Genomic DNA, 8894 nt, shown 5'->3' on the forward strand with positions numbered 1-8894 from the left:
CAATCGTTGTAGTCGGTTCCATGTTGCCAATTAGATAATGAGTTGTATTTAATGCAAGTTCAAAGTCAATATCAGTCACATTGTCTAAAGAATTCCAATTCAACGCAGTTGTTCTGCTTCCCCATGTTTTGCTTTGTGTGAATAAACTCCAGAGTATATTCCTTACTTGGGTCTATAACTGCTTGGTTTACCTCAAAGATCCATTCTCCTGCTCCGCCATACACTTTTACCTCACAAATATCAGTACCCCATGTTGTAAAAACTCCATGTAAATAATGTTCCCTCCAGTCACACATCAGAGTGTCTAGCATTGGTTTCTGTAGCATCTTTAAGAAGAATGACATTACGAATCGCACCATATGTTTTGGGCAGGTATGTATTTTCTCACCTTCTCGACTCTCTCATCCACATTAAGGTGCGTTCACACCGGACCTTTTATTTTTGTCGCTGGCGACAAGTTTACATATTAAGTTAATGCAAACGAGCGACTGAGCGATTAATCGCTCAGGCGAAATGTCGCTGGGTCTCTGAGCGACAGCGTCCGAGCGACGGAGCGAAAAAACGCTCTGTCGCTCGAGTTGAGAAACCCCAACTCTCTGGCCGTCAGTCGCTTGTCGCTCAGCGCTGACTGGCTGCCGTAATCTATATGTAGGCCTAATTATGACAACTACTGAAACCATGTAAACGTAATACAACTCCACCGGTCCGGAAGAGCAAAGCCGGCTTTACGTTGACACACACAAACACCGGAGACAAATGGCCAGGCGCTCTGGGATGGAGCGCCTGTAGTTGGTGTCCAACCGGGCAATTCCTGCCTCCGATTCTCGCCAACAGCTCGTCAAACTGGGCCGTTGTCAGCCGCGTATACCGTTGAAAACGGGAAGAAATGAGCGCCTCCGAGCGACGTGAAATTCACTGGAATCGCTTGAATGACGTTATCAGAGCGATCTGTTGAATTGTGCCGACGAGCGACTGCAGCTGAGCAACCGAGCGATTTTTTTGGAGCGACATGAGCGACAGCGACAAAAATAAAAGGTCCGGTGTGAACGCACCTTTAGTGTTTGGCATTCTTGGCATTAGCATGATATCAACAACTTCTGGAACTGTCACATTTTTGGGTTTCAATGTAGAAGTAATTGTGTCATTGGGTTTTAATGTTGTTTGGATCTCTTCGGGTATGTTTCTGGGATCATCTATCCTCCATAGAATGAACATTTCTGTTTGGTATCTCTCTGACAACATTAATGCCCACTATTATATAAAAGTCATAATACGTTACTCTCCACTGCGGTTCTGCCCGCATCTGAACTACCCATGTATCTGATGGTTTGTGGATTGTAATTGTGCATTGGTCTGTTCCCCACATTGCTACGGCCTCCATCAGCAGGGATTAACCTATAGCTCAAAATCAGGGGTTGGAGGCGCAACATAAATGGGCACCACTCAGAAGATTCAGGTTTCATTCGAAGGTTTTTTTAATGAATCAGTTAACAGAAAAAATAAACAAACAAAAGGGCTGAAGGTCCCGGCAAAAAGGAACAAAAGGATGGTTAGACAGTGGACCAGCCACGCAGTGGGCCGTCGTTCCCCGCGTCTCCCCCTTAACCTGCCTACTGTACATATCCAGATCCATAACTTTCCTTCAGAAAAGGGAAGCTGAGCAGGACAGACCTTAGGAGTTCCACATACTGCATGTGAGATGGATACCTGCAAGTTTTAAGTGAGGGACTTACATTCTGATCTACATTTTTGAATTAATTTCTGCATTTTCTTATTTTAGACTTACATTGTCTCTTGGCTCAAGTGGTCAAAAAGGGCTTGAATTAACATGTTTTTAAGTCTATTCTTCGCATGCGACTTCAGAGCAGCATCCTTGTTTGTCAACGCGGTGAGGACAGCTGGAGAAAACCGAACTTTGCAGTTTAACAATGGTTGGGCTCCTGGGGGTGTCTGAACTCTCTCTTCCACTGCAATGAAGAAATGTGACTTTACTTCAAGCCAAGAATTTCAACAGTAGAATCTTAATAAAAAAATACAGTTTACTTGAATGAAGAGATGACTCACACTTTCAGTTGCTCTAAAGCAGAGAGGAATTTAACTTGGTCTTTCATTTTTGGAAACAGTCTGTGACGGTTTTTAAAGAGTGACTTTTGGTTTATGCTGGGGTGCCAGTCAGGTGTCTGTGTCCTGACAAAGCACTGTGTATCCAAAGCACATAACCATATTTTAAAACACATGTAAGCACACTGTACCCAGCACAAAAGGCAATGAAACAAGACACCACAAAAGCTTTTTTTTGTTCTTTTCAAAAATGTATTTAAATTGTCCACAAACAATAAACAATGTTCTTGGATGAGTTCTTATCTCAGTTCTTTTCAACAAAAAATCCGACCTTGTAAAAACAAAAAGAGGGTAACCAGAAAAACCCCAAAGTATCCAGAAAAAAAGGAAAAAAACAAAAGTAATCCAACAAAACTTGATCGGTAGTACTCACACACACCACTGGGGGGAGCCGTTCAAACGTACCAGTCACGTCAGTCAGTCTAATAGTCAGAGGGATTCCGGAGAAGCAAGAAGCAAGACGTTCACAGCAAGGAGACGGTAACCGAGTTTCAGGTGGCTAAACGTGGCAGACGAACGGGCTTAACTACCTCTCCTTTGCTATTCTCCACTACGTCGCTTCTGCGACTCGACTCGGCCACTCTAACTGGAGATATGCAGGTCTGCTTCCTCTCCTGCTCCTGCTGCTGCCATTCCCCCCGCTACCGGCGCCGCCATGACACTTATGACGTCTCTATTGCCTCTCCTACCGGCGACGCCATGACACTGGTGACGTATCCTTTTTTTTCACGGGAATTACTTCAGCCCGTCACATCCCCTCCCCCATGAGAGAAGCCTGAACAGGCGCTCTTAACACAGTTGTTCTCCATTGTCGGCCTTCGTGAACCCATGAAACTCCTCGTCGTCGGACTCCTCGGCGAAGAGCTCAATGACGCGACGGCGCTGCTGTTTTTCCAGCTCGTTCGCGGTGGGATAGCACGACTTGAGTTGGGCAACATTTGATATCCGAAGATCCTCTCCTGAGTCCTCTAAGAAGATCTCGTAGTTGAGGGGCCCGGTCCGCCGGGTCACGCGGTAGGGTCCCTTCCAGCGCGGAGCAAGCTTGGCCGTGAATGATTTGTCCGCCTTGGAGTAGGGGTGAGTTTTTAACCAGACAGTCTTTCTCTTCAAAAACTTGCTCTCTCCTGTATCGGTTGTAGTTGAGTTTTTGGCGGGTTTTAGCTTTCTGTATGATTTGTGTGACATGTTTCTGGAAGTCATTTATGTGTTTCATTTGGTGATAGGCTGGCTCATCAGGAGTGCAGGTCTGAGACTTTAGCTCAGTGTCCAGTGGTCCGGCCAACATTGAGCTCGGCCGGGGTCACTCCGATGGACTCATGGACTGCAGTGTTGAGGGCAAACCTGAACTCTGGTAAGTATTTGTCCCAGGTTTTATGTTTGTCCTCCAGATATGAGGCAATCATGGCCTTCAGGTTCCTGTTTACTCGCTCGGTAAGGTTGGTTTGGGGGTGATATGGAGTGGTTTTCTTCTGTTTCAGGTTCCATCTTCTACAGATCTCGCTGAAGACAGAAGAGATGAACTGAGAGCCCTGATCAGACAGTATATAATCAGGCACACCCCACCGGGTAAGGATTTCCTTGTGGAGGACCTGGGAAACTGTCTCGGCAGTAGCTCGGCGGAGAGGGAATAGTTCGACCAAGCGTGAATAGTAATCTACGAAAACAAGTAGATACATATTGCCAGATGAGCTGCGGGGGAAGGGCCCCATGAGGTCAACCCCCAGCATCTCCCATGTTTGTGTGATTGTTGTCTGTTGCAACTTCCCAGGGTGTTTCCGGTTCTCCGGTTTTTGTATTTGGCAGGTTTGACAACACTGGATGTAAGTTTTGACGTCTAAGCTCATTTTGGGCCAGTACGCCAAAGCCTGTAACCGTTTATAGGTCTTGTATCTTCCCAGGTGTCCTGCCAGTGGGTGGTCATGGAAGAGCTGGAGCAACTGTTCACGGAGAGGTAATGGTATGTAGATCTGACACAGGGTCTTATGTGGCAGCTGCACAATACGATACACCTTGTCCTCCAAAATAGTGAATTTGGTAGCAGAGGTTACGGGTTGATGAGCAGATTCCAGGATGGACTCATATAGTTTCTGTACTTCTCTATCATTCTTCTGAGCCCTCCAGATGTCTTCGTCTGAGATCTGGAGATCCTCAGATGTCTCCCTCTTTGCAGGCTGAACTGCAGCGCAGGTGAGAAGCAGGCTGTCAGTCGCATTCACTGGAGGTCTGGATAAAGCGTCAGGTACGATGTTATATTTCCCCTTGCGATACTCCACTGTGAAGGAAAACTCCTGTAGTCTTAGTGCCCAGCGTATAAGCCTGGTATTGGGTTTCTGTGTTTTGAAAACCCAGACCAGGGATGAGTGATCAGTAACCACTGTGAATGTTCTACCCTCCAGGTAGTAACGCCATTTCTCTAAGGCCCAGACTACAGCCAGACACTCCTGTTCAGTGGTGGAATAATTCCTCTCAGCCGGGTTCAGGGTGTGGCTGGCGAACGCAATGACTTGCTCGCTGCCACCCCCTGTGGGCTGAGCCAGAACCGCACCCAACCCAACATCGCTAGCATCTGTGTAGACGATAAAGGGAAGAGTGAAGTCTGGGTGGCCAAGGATCGGAGGAGAGGCAAGATGTTGCTTCAGGGTGTCAAAGGCAGCTTGACAGGTGGGAGTCCATATGTATATAACACCTTTCCTCTTCATCGGTTCAGTGGCTTGGCGGTAGAGGAAAAATAGGGCACAAACCGGTGGTACCAGCCGGCCAGTCCCAAGAACCTCTGAAGTTCTTTCAGATTTCGGGGAGGAGGGAAGGACTGCACTGCCCGTGTCTTCTCCTCATCCACTTGAACCCCTGAGACGGAGACAACATTTCCAGGGAATTTGAGTGTCGTCCTGCATAACTGACATTTCTTCATGTTGATTGTGAGTCCAGCTTCCCTCAGACTGTCCAGCACAGCTTGAATGTCATAAAAATGTTGTTCTACAGATGATGAATGAATAATGATATCATCTAGGTACACCAAGCAGATTTTCCCAAGATGTTTCGCCAAAATCACCTCCATAAGCCTTTGAAAGGTCGCAGGAGCGTTCTTCAGCCCAAAGGGTATCACTTCAAATTGAAATAAGCCAAAGGGACAGATGAAGGCGGTTTTCTCCTTGCTGCTCTCATCCATGGGCACCTGCCAGTAACCACTGTTCAGGTCCAGGGTCGTGAAAATGGAAGAGCCAGCCAGGGACTCCAGGATTTCCTGAATATTGGGAATGGGGTAGGCATCTGTTTGTGTGGCAGCGTTCAGTTTTCTGAAATCCATGCAGAAACGGGATTTGTTGGTGTTTTTCTTAGGCACTAAGACCACGGGAGCCGCATAGGGTGATGTTGAAGGTACAATAACCCCCTCCCCTAGCATCTCCTCCACATGAGCCCTCAGTTCTTGAAGCTTGGCAGGTGAGCAACGATATGGTTTCTGTTAAACGGGCATGTCCTGTGACAATGTGATTTTATGAGTTAGCACATTTGTTTTTCCCACTCATGTTGTACAAACCTCTGTATTTGCTTCGATCTGGTTTGTCAATTTCTGTTTCCCTCCCTCATCCAGATGAGTGGACTGAATGATAGCCTCTAGGCCAGCAACCAGAGGATGTGCAGTGGAGGGGAGTGGCAGGACAGGTGGAACAGCTGAGTAGTAAGCAATTTGGGGTGAAACTGTGTCAAGTGCAGTCCTTTGTTCCTTTAGGAAATGATATCTCCTCTTCATAGCAGACTTGAACCAATATGCGTTGTCTGATACATCAAACTGCAGGCCGGAGATAGAAACAAAGTCGAGACCAAGAACCACAGGAAGTGCCAGACCTGACGTAGGCAGGACCACCACAGATACAGTCTTCGCCTGTTGCTGTATGTTGAACTGCAACTCACTCCAACCAATAGGATATCTTCCTGTGCCATCAGCCAGATATAGTGGACCATGAAGCCATGGCTGTAATACCTCATCATGCCCTTTCAGTTCCTTCCAGAGTGTGTCATTTATGAGGGTGTATGATGATCCGGTGTCCAAAATGGCCGTTCCGTTCCAGAAACCCACTGCCACTGGGATCACAAGCTGTCGAGGAGGAGATGGGGCAGGTGAGGTAAAAAGAGGAGCCTGTCCAGGGCCAGTGAGTGTGTTAAGTGTAGGGGGGGGGGGGGGGGTGATTACCTCTTGGATTATGATTTGCCTGTACGGGTGTTTGTTTAGGAAACTTGCTTTTTCCAAATTGATACTGCGGGCAAGCTGATGGGGCATGATTGCTTTTACAGCGCCAGCAGTAAACGGTAGTGACTTGAGTGACAGGTGGGTGGGGCTGAGCAGCGCCTTCAGACCTCGCTGGTTTCTGCATAAATTTTTTCCGCTGTTCATAGTGACGCTGATTTTCTCTGTCGTTCTCCAGCTGTTGACCAAGGCGAACAAGAGCTTCCACTGTACTTATGTGGCTGCCCCTCAGCTGGCTGGCCATTTTCGGGTTGATGTTTTTTAGTGTCAACTTTACAACTTCCTGCTCGGTAATGTCTGGGTTCCAACGCTTGCAGAGAGATCTGTACATACAGTACAGACCAAAAGTTTGGACACACCTTCTCATTCAAAGAGTTTTCTTTATTTTCATGACTATGAAAATTGTAGCTTCACACTGAAGGCATCAAAACTATGAATTAACACGTGGAATTATATACTTAACAAAAAAGTGTGAAACAACTGAAAATATGTCTTATATTCTAGGTTCTTCAAAGTAGCCACCTTTTGCTTTGATTACTGCTTCGCAGACTCTTGGCATTCTCTTGATGAGCTTCAAGAGGTAGTCACCTGAAATGGTCTTCCAACAGTCTTGAAGGAGTTCCCAGAGATGCTTAGCACTTGTCGGCCCTTTTGCCTTCACTCTGCGGTCCAGCTCACCCCAAACCATCTCGATTGGGTTCAGGTCCGGTGACTGTGGAGGCCAGGTCATCTGGCGCAGCACCCCATCACTCTCCTTCTTGGTCAAATAGCCCTTACACAGCCTGGAGGTGTGTTTGGGGTCATTGTCCTGTTGAAAAATAAATGATGGTCCAACTAAACGCAAACCGGATGGAATAGCATGCCGCTGCAAGATGCTGTGGTAGCCATGCTGGTTCAGTATGCCTTCAATTTTGAATAAATCCCCAACAGTGTCACCATCAAAGCACCCCCACACCATCACACCTCCTCCTCCATGCTTCACGGTGGGAACCAGGCATGTAGAGTCCATCCGTTCACCTTTTCTGCGTCGCACAAAGACACGGTGGTTGGAACCAGAGATCTCAAATTTGGACTCATCAGACCAAAGCACAGATTTCCACTGGTCTAATGTCCATTCCTTGTGTTCTTTAGCCCAAACAAGTCTCTTCTGCTTGTTGCCTGTCCTTAGCAGTGGTTTCTTAGCAGCTATTCTACCATGAAGGCCTGATTCACACAGTCTCCTCTTAACAGTTGTTCTAGAGATGTGTCTGCTGCTAGAACTCTGTGTGGCATTGACCTGGTCTCTAATCTGAGCTGCTGTTAACCTGCGATTTCTGAGGCTGGTGACTCGGATGAACTTATCCTCCGCAGCAGAGGTGACTCTTGGTCTTCCTTTCCTGGGGCGGTCCTCATGTGAGCCAGTTTCTTTGTAGCGCTTGATGGTTTTTGCGACTGCACTTGGGGACACTTTCAAAGTTTTCCCAATTTTTCGGACTGACTGACCTTCATTTCTTAAAGTAATGATGGCCACTCGTTTTTCTTTACTTAGCTGCTTTTTTCTTGCCATAATACAAAACAGTCTATTCAGTAGGACTATCAGCTGTGTATCCACCTGACTTCTGCACAACACAACTGATGGTCCCAACCCCATTTATAAGGCAAGAAATCCCACTTATTAAACCTGACAGGGCACACCTGTGAAGTGAAAACCATTTCAGGTGACTACCTCTTGAAGCTCATCAAGAGAATGCAGAGTGTGTGCAAAGCAGTAATCAGAGCAAAAGGTGGCTACTTTGAAGAAACTAGAATATAAGGCGTATTTTCAGTTGTTTTACACTTTTTTGTTAAGTACATATTTCCACATGTGTTAATTCATAGTTTTGATGCCTCCAGTGTGAATCTACAATGTCAATAGTCATGAAAAGAAAGGAAACTCATTGAATGAGAAGGTGTGTCCAAACTTTTGGTCTGTACTGTATATGCAAAATCTCTTATGCTTTCATCCTCTCCTTGTATGCGTGTTCTGACTCTCTCAGCCAACTCGTCCTGATAATCCTCTGACAGGAAAGCAGATGTAAATCTTTTCTCAAACTCTTTCCAGGTAGCAACCTCCAAGCGAGCCACATCCCACCAGTCACGGGCTGTTCCATGGAGCACGTTACGAAGGGTAGCAATGACCTCTGCATCAGTAAGCGGGTGGAGTACCAAGAAATCCTTACAGTTTTCCAGGTAAAATAGAGGGTCCTGTGTATCATCTATCCTTCCAAACATGGGCAATTGCAGGTTGATAGGGCTGTGTCCACGGAATATAACTTTAGCCGCAGGGGGTGTCTCAGCACACACAGGGGAGATGAGCTCTGCGTCAGTAACACTGGGGAACATTGTGGACTGTAGCCTTGGACGGGCGGGTTGAGCAGTTGGTCTAAATAGAGGATGTTCATCAAGGAGGGTCTGTACAGATGCATGGACAAGCACAGGGGGGTGCATGGAGATGGAACTGTTGCGAATGCTTGACACTTCCCCTGTTAGAGTATGAATACTGGCCGTG

The sequence above is a fragment of the Pagrus pagrus genome (genome assembly GCF_965226575.1).
Source record: "Pagrus pagrus genome assembly, chromosome: 17".
NCBI classification, from domain to species: Eukaryota; Metazoa; Chordata; class Actinopteri; order Spariformes; family Sparidae; genus Pagrus; species Pagrus pagrus.